The 16,410-nt window shown below is 44.8% G+C and overlaps 1 long non-coding RNA gene across 1 annotated transcript in view; it reads right to left on the bottom strand.

Annotated features, from left to right (window-relative positions):
• Positions 1 to 1,753: 1,753 nt before the first annotated feature.
• Positions 1,754 to 16,410, bottom strand: part of LOC117357753 — a 317,346-nt gene continuing 302,689 nt past the window's right edge. Inside the window, exon 3 of the long non-coding RNA XR_004538854.1 lies at positions 1,754 to 2,030. This is a non-coding gene — a long non-coding RNA (uncharacterized LOC117357753). The remainder of the gene's footprint in view (positions 2,031 to 16,410) is intronic.

The following is a 16,410-nucleotide window of genomic DNA, read 5'->3' as shown; positions in this document are numbered from 1 at the left end:
TGCAAATACAGGACCTTTCTGGACAGAACTTTTAAGTTTCAAGCTGGCCGACAGCAACTTCTAGCTAGGCAACTTCATTGATAGAGCCAGGTTGACCTAAGGCGCTTTTCAGAAAGAAATTAAGACCGCTCTGTCCAATAGATTTATTACCTACTCAGACAAAACATAGTAACATAGTAACATAGTAGATGACGGCAGATAAAGACCCGAATGGTCCATCCAGTCTGCCCAACCTGATTCAATTTAAATTTTTATTTTTTTTTAATTTTTTTTCTTTTTAGCTATTTCTGGGCGAGAATCCAAAGCTTTACCCGGTACTGTGCTTGGGTTCCAACTGCCAAAATCTCTGTTAAGACTTACTCCAGCCCATCTACACCCTCCCAGCCATTGAAGCCCTTCCCAGCCCATCCTCCACCAAACGGCCATACACAGACACAGACCGTACAAGTCTGCCCAGTAACTGGCCTAGTTCAATCTTTAATATTATTTTCTGATTCTAAATCTTCTGTGTTCATCCCACGCTTCTTTGAACTCAGTCACAGTTTTACTCTCCACCACCTCTCTCGGGAGCGCATTCCAGGCATCCACTACCCTCTCCGTAAAGTAGAATTTCCTAACATTGCCCCTGAATCTACCACCCCTCAACCTCAAATTATGTCCTCTGGTTTTACCATTTTCCTTTCTCTGGAAAAGATTTTGTTCTACGTTAATACCCTTCAAGTATTTGAACGTCTGAATCATATCTCCCCTGTCTCTCCTTTCCACTAGGGTATACATATTCAGGGCTTCCAATACTTATCATATTGATATTGCGTATTCTCACTAGTTGTATTCTGTATTCACTGAACGTTCAGTGAATTCCTCATCCTCATGTTCTGTATTCTGAAATTCGCTGGCTATCCAGCCCCCTTCACTGTAACTTGTTAATATTATATTGTAACATATCAATATTATAATTCTTACTATTCTGTACTCAAAAATCACTGACGGCTCAGTGACATCTTCCCTATTTGTACTGTAATTCACTGATTGTACAGCTCTCTTAAATGTGAACCGCCTAGAAGTCGCAAGGTTATGACGGTATAGAAAAAAATAGTTATTATTATTATTTATTTGATTATTAGGAAGGAAGGGGGTTTTTTTTGCCTATGATCTGATCGGTGTCAGGTCAAAAGCGCGCCGGGACAAAGGCGTGCGCAGACAATTGAGCGCAGCGCGGAGGTGCGCGCCGCAGAAAATTACAGTTTTTACGGCTCCGATGGAGGGGGCGTGGGGGGGAACCCTCCCACTTTACTTAATAGAGATCGCGACGCATTGTGGGGGCGTTGTGGGGGTGTGTGGGGGGTTGTAACCCCCCACATTTTACTGAAAACTTCACTTTTTCCCTGTTTTTAGGGAAAATGTTAAGTTTACAGTAAAATGTGGAGGGTTACAACCCCCCAAACCCCCCCCCAACGCCGGCGCGATCTCTATTAAGTAAACTGGGGGGGGGGCTCCCCAACAAAACCCCTCGTCGATGCCCCTAAAAACTGTAATTTTCTTCGGCGTGCGCCTTTGTCTTTCGCGGGGTTGCCTATGAACCGATCTGATTAGGAGCGCGTGAATCATTCACGCTTGAAACCCATTTCACGCTTGAAAATCATTTCAAGCGCTTGAAACTGCTTTTTCACTCCATTATATTCACATTTATTTTTAAATAATGTTTAGGTTTTCCAAAGAAATGGCAGTAATAGAATGAAATAGTCATCTCAGCAGCCTCCTGTAAAGACACTTTCTTTTCCTGTTCTTGTCACTTACAGAGCTTTATTAGGTAAAACACATAAAAAAGTACATAAAGTCTTTGTTCGGGCCTCTCCTAGGCTACCAACCAGCTGAAAACTTCTTATTAAATCAAGCTGTCCATGGCTCGTGGCCGTTTTTTCCTGAAACGTCCCTTTGCTGACATTATGTCCTAAGGTCGTGTCGCCATGCTTCTATCGGCGCAGACAGCTCTGTTTACTCCACATTTTTGGAACGTATAGACAGTTTATCTGCAAAAGGAAAGAAAACGTTATTTAAAAATTGCTCTGTGGAGGTCCAAAATTGTTAGTTTGAAAGTAAACTAATGGACCGTGACTAAATCATTTTACTGGGAAACTCTGCCTCTTTGTTTTCACTTTGGTCTAACAAGCAGATGGAGATAAATGAAAGATGCCTCCCCAGGAATTTGTTCAAGATGGACCACATTGGTTGATAAAAGAGATGAAACAGGCAAACCAGCACCATAAATTAAATTCTGCAGTATTCCAGAGCCCTGAATGCCTATCAGATAAGCAAGAGCCAGTTCCTTGATAAATAGTGGTAACCTCTGTACACAGGCCGCTTCATGAGTGCTTCAGAATGCCAGTGGAAGAGGGCAGAGCGTAAGCCACTTTTAATTAAAAAATAAAGCCATAAAAAATTTGAGAATTTTAGAATGCTAATCCGTGGATAAATATTTCCTGTTCTTCAGTGGCCCATTAACATCAACATTTAATTAGAGGAAGTCCTGGCCCAATGGGAGATGAAGTCTCTGTTGTCTACATGACTACCTGAACAAAGAACTCCACATCCGGGTCTCATCCTTGAAGCTTTGGCACATGAACACACACACAACAGATTATTTGCTTTCTTCCTCCTTAACGCTAATGGCTGAAGGATTAGAATTGGGCTGGTATAAGGAAGAGAATGGAGAATTGGGATGAGAAGGATGAGAATTGGGATGTATGAGAAGGATGGGATGGGATGGGATGGGAAGAGAAGGATGGGATGAGATGGATGAAGATGGATGGGAAGGATTAGAATTGGGCTGGGATAAGAAAGAGAACGGATAATTGGGATGAGAAGGATGAGAATTGGGATGTATGAGAAGGATGGGATGGGATGAGAAGGATGGGAAGAAAAGGATGAATGGATGGATGGATGAGAAGGATGGGAAGGATGAGAATTGGGATGTATGAGAAGGATGGGATGGGATGGGATGGGATGGGAAGAGAAGGATGGGATGAGATGGATGAAGATGGATGGGAAGGATGAGAATTGGGCTGAGATAAGAAAGAGAATGGAAAAGGAGAGAATGGGGCCCTTCCTCTCTACCACATCTTCATTTCTCCATCCCCAGTCTCTTTTTACAACCTCCCTCCTCTATGATTTCCCAAGTGGTCCTAGAACCTCCGTTTCTTGGTGACCCTACATATGATCAGTAATTTCCCTCTCCCATAATGTTACCCTTTCCAGTAACTCTCCTCCCTTCTTGCCCTGAGGAGTTACTGGAGTTATTTCCCAGCTCAAATCAGCAGATTCTCCCTTGACTTGGAAAATGAGGCAAACTGCTTTCACTGCCCACTCTCCTTAACCTCATCACAATATTAGAAAACTGATAAAGTACTGTTAATTGCCAGACTAACCTTTAACCCCCAAAAAAGAGAGATTTACGGCCTCTTACAAAGCCGCGTGGCAACAGCCCTGAAGTCCTTTAAATCTCTATGGGCTTCGGGGCCGCTAGCTCAGCTTTGTAAAAGAGGCCGTTAGAGTTCAGAGAATTTGCTACAAGAATCATCAATTCTAATAAAACATTTTAAAAGATTTCACATGATTACATAATCTCAAAGAACCTGGTGAAGCGTTCCATAGCTATGGGCCAGCTGCCGAAATAGCAGTAGACCGTGTTAAGTTCCTTGAGAGAACCCTCTCATTTCAAGCCGCTAAATTGAATGTATGGCTTGGGAAAATAATGTTAGAGGTCTCTTCCTATCTTGAGTTTAGAAAATTGATAGGCTGGTATCTTAGTGCATTCTGCTTCATTTTTTCAATCAAGTTCCTTGTATTCAACTTGATGTATTTGATCTGTTCTATGTATTACTTCTTTCCCTGCCATTATATTGTAAATGCTTTCTGTCTTTATCTGGTTTTAAGTCCATTATTCTAATTTGTATTTTATCTGTATCCCATGTATTAGCTCACCTTGTTGTGAACCGCCTAGAACTTTTTCGGTATGGCGGTATAGAAGAATAAAATTATTATTATTATTATTATTCACTGATTCAATGGGCAATCTCATGGCTGACTGTGATTGCAAGGATCAATTGGGCAAATATTTCTTCCACATTTGAGTCCAATACCAGGGCACTGCACCATAAACAACCTGATGAATAATTGTAAAGATTTTATATTCAATTAAGAACATAAAAACATAAGAATTGCCGCTGCTGGATCAGACCAGTGGTCCATCCTGCCCAGCAGTCCGCTCTCTTCGCGACCCTTAGGTCAAAGACCAATGCCCTAACTGAGTCTAGCCTTACCTGCGTACGCTCTGGTTCAGCAGGAACTTGTCTAACTTTGTCTTGAATCCCTGGAAGATATTTTCCCCTACAACAGACTCCGGAAGAGCATTCCAGTTTTCCACCACTCTCTGGAAATCTATCCCCCTTCAACCTTAGCTTCTAGCCCTAATTTCTTAGTGCCATCATGCCCAGCAGCCCACGTTGCCCAGTGGTCCGTCGTGCCCAGCAGACCCCTTAGGTCAAAGACCAGTGCTCTAAATGAGTCCAGCCTCACCCATGTACGATCCGATTAAGCAGGAACTTGTCTAACTTTGTCTTGAATTCCTGGAGGGTGTTTTCCCCTATAACAGTCTCCAGAAGAGCGTTCCAGTTCTCTACCACTCTCTGGGTGAAGAAGAGCTTCCTTAAGTTTGTAGGGAATCTGACCCCTTTTAGCTTTAGAGAGTGCCCTCTCATTCTCTCTACCTTGGAGAGAGTGAACAACCTGTCTTTATCTACTAAGTCTATTCCCTTCATTATCTTGAATGTTTTGATCATGTCCCCTCGCAGTCTCCTCTTTTCAAGTCTCCTCTTTTCTCTAATCTCTCACTGTATGGCAACTCCTATAGCCCTTGTCTAACTTCGTCTTGAATCCCTGGAGGGTGTTTTCCCCTATAACAGACTCCGGAAGAGTGTTTCAGTTTTCCACCACTCTCTGGGTGAAGAAGAACTTCCTTATGTTCATACGGAATCTATCCCCTTTCAACTTTAGAGAGTGCCCTCTCGTTCTCCCTACCTTGGAGAGGGTGAACAACCTGCCCTTATCTACTAAGTCTATTCCATTATCTTGAATATTTCAATCATGTCCCCTCTCAGTCTCCTCTTTTCAAGGGAAAAGAGGCCCAGTTTCTCTAATCTTTCACTGTACGGCAACTCCTCCAGCCCCTTAACCATTTTAGTCTTTGTTCTCTGGACCCTTTCAAGTAGTACGGTGTCCTTATTCATGTACGGTGACCAGTGTTGGACGCAGTATTTCAGGTGAGGGCGTACCATGGCCCAGTACGGCGGCATGATAACCTTCTTCGATCTGCTTGTGATCCCCTTCTTAATCATTCCTAGCATTCTGTTCGCCTTTTTCGCCGCCGCCGTGCATTGCACGGATGGCTTCATTAACTTGTCAACCAGTACTCCCAAGTCTCTTTCCTGGGGGGTCTCTCCAAGTACTGCACCGGACATCCTGTATTTATGTATAAGATTTTTGTTACCAACATGTACACTTATCCACGTTAAACCTCATTTGCCATGTCGCGGCCCATTTCTCGAGCGTGTTTATGTCACGTTGCAGGTCTTCGCAATCCTCCTGCTTCTTCACTACTCTGAATAACTTCGTATCGTCTGCTAATTTAATCACCTCACTCGTCGTACCAATTTCCAGGTAATTTATAAATATGTTGAAGAGCACAGGCCCAAGCACCGAACCCTGTGGCACTCCACTGGTGACGCTTTTCCAGTCCGAGTATTGTCCATTTGCCCTCACTCTCTGTTTCCTATCTGCCAATGTAATTTTTTAACACCGGATAAATCTACCCAGTGATCATTCTAGCTGCTGTATTTTCTACTACTTGCAAAGAACGCACTTTAGACTTAGCAATGCCTGAAAAACAGCACATTGCAAATATTTAATTTTGAATTGACCAGGCTCTGCATCACTGTCCGACAGCATCGGTTATACCTTGGAAAGAACCCACAATTGAAAGAACGCTCCCTTGATAACCTGTAATACATGTTCCTGCCTTGTGAGGCGAACATCGAAATCAAGCCTCGACAATCTCATATGTGGAAGAGTCGACAGTCTTTCAACTGTACTTCCCAGTGGCATAGGAAAGGGAGGAGGGCAGGGGTTGGGGTGGGGATTGCCCCAGGCGATGCCTAGGTGGGGATGCCAGCACTTCTCCTTCTCTCCACTCTCCCACTCCTTCCCACTCCTCCCCCCACCGCATACATGCCTTCACTTCCACCCACCGTGCGCCAACCCACTGCTCATGCCAGCCTCGGCGTTCCTCTCCGACGTCACTTCCGGGTCCTGCAACTAGGAAGTGACGTCAGAGTAGGGTTACCAGATTTTCCCAAAGGAAAATCTGTACCTTTGCCCCGCCCCCTGACCCGCCCAGTTCTGTCCCCTTCCCACCCTGTCCTACCCCCCTGTCCCATCCTCCCTTAGCCTGTTCGCGTGCCGGGACTGCATCCACACATGCGTGGATGCGATGTGATGATGTCGCATGCATGCATACATGCATCACGATGACGTGTGTTTGTGTATGACATCACCACATTGCATTCGTGAATGCAGTCCCAATGTTGGAAGCTTTTCAAAACCCCGACAAAGTGCATGCGACCTAGGAAGTACTTGAGAACGCCGATATTCATCTCTGAAGTAACTATACTTTGCACTTTAGTCTCCCTATCTGCCAAGGTCAGTTTCCTTATTGGCTAAGAATATGGATTTTGGGGAGACTCTTCCTTCTCTGATCATATTTTCGGTCATCATGAATTTGGCTCGTTACAGTGGGTGGTCTTTTAAATGCTTGAATGGTAGAGGAACTCTGCATGTGTTTGCTAATGTTCAAAAGTACATAGTGATCCCCCTATTGAGCTCTGATGTTTGTCTGCCTGATTTGACCCATTTAACTAACACTAGGTCACTTTGGTAATAAACCAGTGTTATTTTTGAAAACAAAGTCAAATTAATTTTTCTTACACAGGCCTGGATTTATATCTCTGACCAATACTGCTTTCAGGCTTTTGTCCTGCAGGATCTGCTTTTCACTGGCTTCCGGTGATTTCTAGGATTCACTTTAAATGTACCTGCCTAATTTTCAAGATCCTACATGGCATTCTTCCTCCCCTAATCCCACTATCCTGGAATTCTTCGAGACCTGACAATACCAGATCTGCCCACAAAGTCAAAGTATTCAGGTAAATTAGGGAAATCCCTTTTCTTCAAATTCACTGAGCTTTGGAACAACCTCCCTGCCCCGCTGCGGAACCTAGGCTCATTCCAATTATTCCGAAAGCATCTGAAAACCTGGCTTTTCTCCAAAACGTAAAGCTATGTATTGAAAATGTAAAGCCAGCTATCCTCTTCATAACTTCTAATTTCTTATTATGTCCTTCCCTCATTTATTGAATTACCTGTAAACCGAGTTGAGCTCTGTCTTTATGGAGATGATGCGATATACAAACTTAAGGTTTAGTTTAGTTTAGTTTTACCACCGTGATAGGGAAGAGAGAAAAAAGGATCCCCCCCCTATTTAGACATCTTCTTGCTCTAGTCTAAAATGTTGGTTTCAATTCCTTTCCTAGATGATCTTAATTACTACACGTGCTGCCTTCCATACTAACGTACTAAGAGTCAGAGCTAGGGTTACCAGATTTTCCTTTCGGAAAATCCGGACCCATGGCCCTGCCCACAAGTTGGGATGGCGTCCGCGTATGACAGATGCGACCTGATGATGTCATACACATGCACGGATATGACACGATGATGTCACATGTATGTGCATGACATCACACATTGCATCCATGCATTTGCGGATCCCGTCCTGACTTCGGAAGCTTTTCAAAACCTGGACAAAGTGCCAGGTTTTGAAAAGCCATCCGGACCCCCGGACAAGTCCTCAAAAGGAGAATTTCCTTACATTGCTCTTGAATCTCCCACTCCTCAACCTCAAATTATGTCCTCTGGTTTTACCATTTTCCTTTTTCTGGAAAAGATTTTGTTCTACATTAATACCTTTCAAGTATTTAAATGTCTGAATCATATCTCCCCTGTCCCTCCTTTCCTCTAGGGTATACATATTCAGGGCTTCCAGTCTTTCCTCATACGTCTTTTGTCACAAACCTCCTATTATTTTTGTTGCCCTCTTCTGGACCGTTTAAAGCCTTTTTGTGTCCTTCGCCAGATACAGTCTCCAAAACTGAACACAATACTCCAAGTGGGGCCTCACCAACAACCTGTACAGGGGCATCAACACTTCTTTCTTCTACTGGCCTCTCTTTATACAGCCCAGCATCCTTCTGGCAGCAGCCACCGCCTTGTCACACTGTTTTTTTCGCCTTAAGATCTTCGGACACTATAACCCCAAGGTCCCTCTCCCCGTCTCTCCTCCCAGCATATATGGTTCCTTCCAATTATTAATCCCCAAATGCATTACTCTGCATTTCTTTGCATTCAATTTTAGTTGCCAGGCATTAGACCATTCCTCTAACTTTTGCAGATCCTTTTTCATGTTTTCCAGTTCCTCCACAGTGTCTACTCTGTTACAGATCTTGGTATCATGTGCAATAAGGCAAACCTTACCTTCTAACCCTTCAGCAATGTCACTTACAAACATATTGAACAGGATTGGCCCCAGCACCGAACCCTGAGGGACTCCACTACTCACCTTTCCTTCCTTCAAGCAACTTCCATTAACCACCACCCACTGGCGTCTGTCAGTCAACCAGTTTCTATCCAGTTCACCACTTTGGGTCCTAACTTCAGCCCTTCAAGTTTGTTCAAGAGTGTCCTATGAGGAAACGTGTCAAAGGCTTTGCTGAAATCTAAGTAAATTATATCTAGCATATGTCCTCGATCCAGTTCTCCAGTCACCTAATCAAAAAATTAAATCAGGTTCATTTGGCCCGATTTACCTTTTGTAAAGCCATTTTGCCTCGGATCCTGTAACCCATTAGATTCAAGGAAGTACACTATCCTTTCTTTCAGCAACACTTCCATTATTTTTCCAACAACTGAAGTGAGGCTCACCGGCCTGTAGTTTCCTGCTTCATCCCTGTGACCACTTTTGTGAATAGGGACCACATCCGCTCTCCTCCAATCCCCAGGAATCACTCCCGTCTCCAGAGATTTGTTGAACAAGTCTTTAATAGGACCCGCCAGAACCTCTCTAAGCTCAATCAGTATCCTGGGATGGATCCCGTTTGGTCCCATCGCTTTGTCCACCTTCAGTTTTTCAAGTTGTTCATAAACACTTTCTTCCGTGAACGGCGCAGTATCTACTCCATTCTCATGTGTAACTTTGCCAGACAATCTCGGTCTTTCTCTAGAATTTTCTTCCGTGAACACAGAACAGAAGGATTTGTTTAGCGCGTTTGCTTTTTCCTCATCACTCTCCACATATCGGTTCCCAGCATCTTTTAGTTTAGCAATTCCATTTTTCATCTTCCTGAATCATAGAACATTTAAATGGTCTGTTATTAACAGAGCCTCAGAGAACGAGGATTATTCACACAGGAAGCTGTAAGGTATGGGACAAATGGAAAGCTCATACGTGGTAATGTCAGAAGTGTTTACAAATGGGAATCAGATCATTTAAACAGAGATTTCCTTTAAAAGAAAAGTTTAGACTTGCCATTTGAGCTATGCACTCTCTTAGCAAATAAAAGGCCTTAACAAGCAAAGCAAAATCAAGCTCTTTATGAATTGTAATCAAGAGTTTTCCTCTCTTCTCTAAATCTAGGGCTCCTTGCTGTGTACTGTAGAGTAATTGCTAGCACTGGATTAAAGTCATTTTTATTAGCATGTTAAGGCTAAGTCAGGACCACTCATTATATATGGGAGAGTGGGGTGCAGTGGTTAAAGCTACAGCACCCTGAGGTTGTGGGTTCAAACCCCACACTGCTCCTTGAGACCCTGGGCAAGTCACTTAATCAAGTTTCAAGTTTATTTAATTTCTTTGATTAATTCGCATAAGCCAAATCCAATGCGATTTACATAAATTCAAAAATTAAGTAAAATAATAAAAAACGACAAACATAACATTCACTACTAATACAGTAATACATGTAAGGAGGGAGGCGGTTGACAGCAATTGACATAAATACAATTCTACAAAAATAAAACCAGGGGAAGATCCAAAGACACAGAAGGTCGGGGAACAGGTACCCGCTTAGTTCTATTAGATCGTCTTCCTAGAACTATTATAGGTTAGAACAAATCTATTGGAAAGCGTCCTTGAATAGCCAGCTCTTAAGGAGACTTTTAAACATGCTCAGTGATTTTTCTTCTCTTATATTAAGTGGACGTGAATTCCAGATTTGAGGGGCTGTGGCAGAAAAGATCGTATCTCTCCTAGAATATAGAACTTTTAAGGAAGGAACTACTAGTAGAGCTTTATCTTCAGATCTTAATCCCCCCCCCCCTTGCCCCAGGTACATTAGATAGATTGTGGGACAGACTGGGAAAAGTGCTTGAGTACCTGAATAAACTCATGTAGACCGTTCTGAGCTTCCCTGGGAGAACAGTATAGAAAATGGAATAAATAAATACTCAAATAGTGTGAAAGGTTTCAGCCTCTGATAAGCAGAGCTGGTATTGTGATGTCATAATGGCTCATTCCGCCAATAAGAGCCAACCTCATCAGTGATGTCACAATGGCTCGATTGTCCTACACTTGGCTCACGTTTACTACATTTTGATTTCTACAGTGGCGCAGTGGTTAAAGCTGCAGTCTCGGCACCCTGAGGTTGTGGGTTCAAAACCCCACTGCTCCTTGTGACCCTGGGCAAGTCACTTAATCCCCCCATTGCCCCAGGTACATTAGACAGATTGTGAGCCCACAGGAATAGACAGGGAAAAATGCTTGAGTACCTGAATAAATTCATGTAAACCATTCTGAGCTCCCCTGGGAGAATGGGATAGAAAATGGAATAAAAAGATATTCAAAGCCTTGTTCTGTGGGACTCCAGAGTGACAGAAGAAGAAAACCACCTACATCCCCATCACCAGGAAAGCAAGCAAGAGCTGAGGATTCCTCTGCCTCCCCCAAATTGTAATGCAGTCAGAAAATTGGTCCGTCAGCAATACCGCTACTATTTATGATTTTTATAGCACTATCAGACATGGCCTTACCACAGACCAGTTACAAAGTGTAGGAAAATCTACTTCATCCGAGACCCCTCTTCCCCCCTCTCCTTCCCCCTCCGTAGATCTTGTTGGTTCTTCTCTTTAGCAACTCATCAGACACCCGGCATCTGACCTTCCCTACCATAATAGTTGTTAATGGACACGTCACCTCTTGCAGAGATAGGATGAACAGCTGGCGGCTGTGAGAAACTATGATCTCTCCGAGCTGGAACTGGAAGAAGAAAGCCCGTGAAGCCAGAGTCACTCAGCTGGCTTTCATTATGCACCACACCAGCATATGTGGGAAAGGGGGAAGCCGGACAGTAGTCGATTGGCCCTGGCTATTGGATTTCATAAATTTCAACTTTCCTCTCTGCTCTTTTGGTTAAGATGACACCGCGGGATAGGTGCTGCTGAGGGGACCTGTCTGGGAAGCAAACCCAGGAAGATCTTACTAATCCACCCCTTGTCTATTGTTCTGGAACCCAGGGCCAGATGCACTAAAGCCAGAGAGGGAAAAATGCTTGAGTACCCGATTGTGACCTGCTTAGATAACGTGAATGTAATATAATAAAGCCCTAAGCGCGCATGTGCACTCCCACCTGCGTGCGCCTGTTTTCCGTGCGCTGTAGGGACCCGCAGGTAGGAGTGCGCATGCGGAGCCTGTTGGCTGCCAAGAAGCGTTGAAGGACTGGCCAGGTAACACACCGCGACTCCCCCTCCTCCACCCACCTCCCTCGCCGCCGACCCTACTGGCCTAATTTCCTCTGCCGCGTCCCTGATTACGTCATCAGGGACGCAGCAGAGGAAATTAGGCCAGTAGAAGAGCCGAAGCAGTGTGTTTACTGTGCCTGGGACGCTGCTGGAGCTGCCAGGTTTGTTGGCCATGTAGCGGTGGGAGGGTCGGCTGGGAGGGTCAATGGGGGTTTCTGGTGTGCCGGGTAGGGTCGGCGGGGGGAGGGGGAGGGGGAGGTTAAAAACATGCTGCTCAGAGGGATTGGAGGCAGGCAGGCAGACTGGCATGGGGGTGGGGGGGTTTCAATGGAAGGGGGATGGGAGGCAGGCAGGCAGGCTGGCATCGGAGGGGTGGGTGGGGGGTTTCAATGGAAGGCAGGCAGGCTGGCATGGGGGGGTTTCCATTGAAACATGCTGCTCAGGGGGATGGGAGGCAGGCAGGCTGGCATCGGGGGGGTTTCAATGGAAGGGGGATGGGAGGCAGGCAGGCTGGCATCGGGGGTGGGGGTGGGACAAAGTCTGGAAGATAATGATGGGGCACTAAGGACATAGAAATGGGCACTGAGGGCACTAAGGACATAGGATGCACTGAGGGCACTAAGCAGGACAGAGGCACTGGGGGCACTAAGGACACAGGAAGGAGGTACTGGGGGCACTAAGGACATGGGAAGAAGGCACTGGGGGCATTATGGACACAGGAAGGAGGTAATGGGGGCACTAAGGACATAGGAAGAGGTATTAAGGACATAGGAAGGAGGCACTGAGGGCACTAAGGACATAGGGAGAGACACAGACAGAAAAAATGACAAGACAGGCAGCGTGCAAGGAGAGAGAGACAAAGAAAAAAAAACCCCAGACAGACAGACAGACATCTACTTTAGCACCCGTGTAGAGTGCTGCAGATGCTGCTGGAATCGGAAGGTTTGTCAGGACCGTGGGAAGGGAAGGGGGGGGGGGGTAGGGGAAACGCTGCTGCTGCACAGAGAAGTGATGTGGGGGGAGGGAAATGGAGAGGGAAGGAATGCTGCTGTGGCTGCTGCACAGGGAAGTGGTGGGAGAGAAATGCTGCTGCATAGGAGGCAGGGAGAGAGACAGATAGATAGAAAGAAAAGAAGAAAGACACAGGGGCAGGGAGAGACACAGAAAGACAGACAGATAAAGGGGGCCAGGGAGAGAGACAGACAGCGGGAGGGAGAGAGAGACAGAAATAAAGAAACACAGACATATATTCTAGCGCCCGTTAATGTAACGGGCTAAAATACTAGTACCTTATATAAATAACTAACTAAATCGCATTTGCCAACCTGATGTAGAAAACGGCTCACCGCCTGGTTTTCTGCACGATCACTCATTTCCCGATCTGACCATGCAAATAAGCTCATTAATATTAAAATAGCATGTAAACTAGTAGAGTGATTGATGCCCTAACATGGCTTCCCGATGCACTAAGAAAAGCATCACTTTTAGCGGTCAAAAAAAAGTAACTGGTTAAGACCAGTCACTTCCCTAGCTAACCCTTTTTTATGGGCATTTTTCTGCTAGCTGTACCTTATTTTATATTGAATATCTAATCATTTATTAACATGAGGATGATGAGGATGATAAAATGCTTACATTAAGACCTCTGACTCCTCTTGTCTGTGACGTGAATTTTAAGATTTTTCATGGACTCTAAGATGGTATATGTTAATTGTGAGTCGTTTGGCTAAAAGCAGAATATAAATGTTTTAAATAAATAAATATTTGTCCCTCATCCCCCGATGAACTGACACCATGAACTGATCTCTCCCCCCCGCACCAGCATAAACGGCAGGAGGAAGCCACTTCCTCCTGCCATGCCGTGCAAAAGAAAAATTGGCAAGAGGGATGCCTACTCCTTCTTGCCACCGAAGACCCACTCCCATGCCAGGCGCCCCACCCAAACATCCCCTACCCTTCCTCTAACCTGAAAAAAAGGCAGGAGAGATGCCCAATCACTCCCACCACTAGAGGTCCCTTGCCATCTCCTGCCACCTCCCCGTACCTTTTTACAGATGGTGGAGCAGGACGGAAACTCACTCCATCCTGCTGATAGGCCTGCTGATGCAAAATGGTGGGCCTTTCCCTCCCTGGTGCATCATGTGATGTATGGGGAGGGGGCTAAGACCCTGATTGACTCAGATGCCTAAGGCCCCACCCCTTGGGAGAGGCCTTAGGTGTCCAATCCAATCAGGACCTTAGGCTCCTCCCTCTGTACTCTGGGATATAAAGAGGAAGAGTCTAAGGCAGGGGTGTCCAACCTTTTGGCTTCCCTAGGCCGCATTGGCCGAAAAAAATGTTTCTGGGGCCGCGCAAACGCTGCAGCAAGACAAAGGAGGGAGCCAGCAAGACGGTAAACACCCGGCGGCAGCAGAGGAAAACACTGCATCGCCCTCGACCGGGGCCGCACAAAATACTTCACAGGGCCGCATGCGGCCCTCGGGCCGAAGGTTGGACATCCCTGATCTAAGGCTTGATGGACCTTTGGCCTGTCCCAGAATGGCAATTCTTATGTTCTTAAATCCATGATCTCTGCAAAATATATGGTTTTACTGTAACAATTAGTGGGGTCATACCCCTGAAAAAATTATAGAAAATCAACAGCTCAAGATCTTGTTGGACTTTAAAATGCAGAAATACTTGGAGCAGAACTTCAAGGCCATAGTTTCCTGGACCCCCTAAACTCTGTTTTAAAATACTATAATTTACTAAATTAATATGTCAAATAATTTCTGAAAGGAAGCAATTCTAACAGAGAGGCAGCTCCCAAGGGGTTTATTTCACAAAGGCAGGGTCTCCCTCTGGGAATGTCAATTTGATCACGAGATGCATTATCACGATTTCTGCCTAAAATCTCATGTCATGAATTCAAAGTGAGTCTGCGATGTAACAGGTAAACCCCCGATTTAACCGATCTAGTTGACATGTATTACCTCTGTAAAATGCATTATCTTCTGTTATATGTATTATCTTCTGTAATAAGTATTATCTTCTGTGAAATTGTAGTATCATAACTCATTACGGTTCCTGTAACTTACTCTTATCCTGAAATGTAATTCTACTGGAATGTCCCAGATATTTTCTATACTGTAATCCGCCTAGAACCGCAAGGCACAGCGGAATAGAAATCCCTAATGTAATGTAATGTAATAAAACCAGGGCAATATCTACTGATGATGTCCTCAGCAACGCGCCACACAGAATGCCCAGGAGGGAGAAGAGAAGGCCATGACGCAGCCTGATCAGATTTTTGGCCGACGCTGCCTTTGGCAAGGTATATCGGTCTCGTGGTTGGCAATGTTCTAGTGGGAGGGAGAGATGGAAGTGTCGGCGAAGGTTCAGCTGCGCGACGAGGGGGGGGGGGGAGCGCTGCTGCTGGGAACTAGGGCTTATTTTTGGGGATGGGCTTATATTAAGATCTACCCCGAAAACCATGCTAGGTCTTATTTTCGGAGAAACACGGTAATCCCTCGATTCTCTAACCGGTGCCCATGTCACAGATGCTGGTTAGAGAATAACGCCCTAGCCTACGTTAATAAAAAGCTCACCCTATATGAACTGTAAAATACATTTCTCTTCAAAGCTAATAAAAAGCTTTAATGAATAAATAAGTTCTCAGCTACTTCTTAAATGACAATTTCTCTCTACATAATCTTAACAACCCTGGCAATGTATATCCCAGATATGGACCAGCAACAAACATGGCGGTTGCTTGTATTTCTATATAATGTGTTTCGCCTAATGCATCAATCAATAACTTCATTGCGGATTGTGATCTCAAATTTCTAGAAGGTATATACTGTTTCAAAAGCTGTCTCAGGTGCAAAGGTGTCTCCCTGATAAATGACTGTCAAAATTTTGTATTGAATCCTCGATTGAATTGGTAGCCAATGCAAACTCTTCGGTGCTGGAAGGAATTTGATCATTCCTGGCTACCCCTGCGATCATCCGCGCTGCAGCGTTCAGGTGTTTCTGGTCACTGGAGGGCTCATATTCTAGGTTTGTACCTTAGACAATGGAGGGTTACATGACTTGCCCAAGATCACAAGGCAAAGCAGTGGGATTTGAACTGGGGTCCTTCCTTGTTGGGCTACTCTACCAGTCCAATGAGATAGTGCTATGACTATCTCAGAGTTTAAACATAGTAACATAACATAACATAGTAGATGACAGCAGATAAAGACTCAAATGGTCCATCCAGTCTGCCCAACCTGATTCAATCTAAAACATTTTTTTTTCCTTAGCTATTTCTGGGCAAGAGAAACATGACAGCAGATAAAGGCCAAATGGCCCATCCGCTATCTCCTCCTCTCCCTATTGGCTAAGGCTCTTAACATTTGCATCTCCTCTTCCTATAGGCTAAGGCTCTTCACACCTGCATTGTGATGTCATAGAGCTTTATGGTCATAGAAACATGATGGCAGATAAAGGCCAAATGGCCCGTCCAGTCGGCCCATCCACAGCATCCACTAT

Source organism: Geotrypetes seraphini, chromosome 1, assembly GCF_902459505.1.
Source record: "Geotrypetes seraphini chromosome 1, aGeoSer1.1, whole genome shotgun sequence".
Taxonomy (NCBI): domain Eukaryota; kingdom Metazoa; phylum Chordata; class Amphibia; order Gymnophiona; family Dermophiidae; genus Geotrypetes; species Geotrypetes seraphini.
Note: the sequence above shows the minus strand (reverse complement) of the source record. Positions and strands in the feature narration are given on the sequence as shown.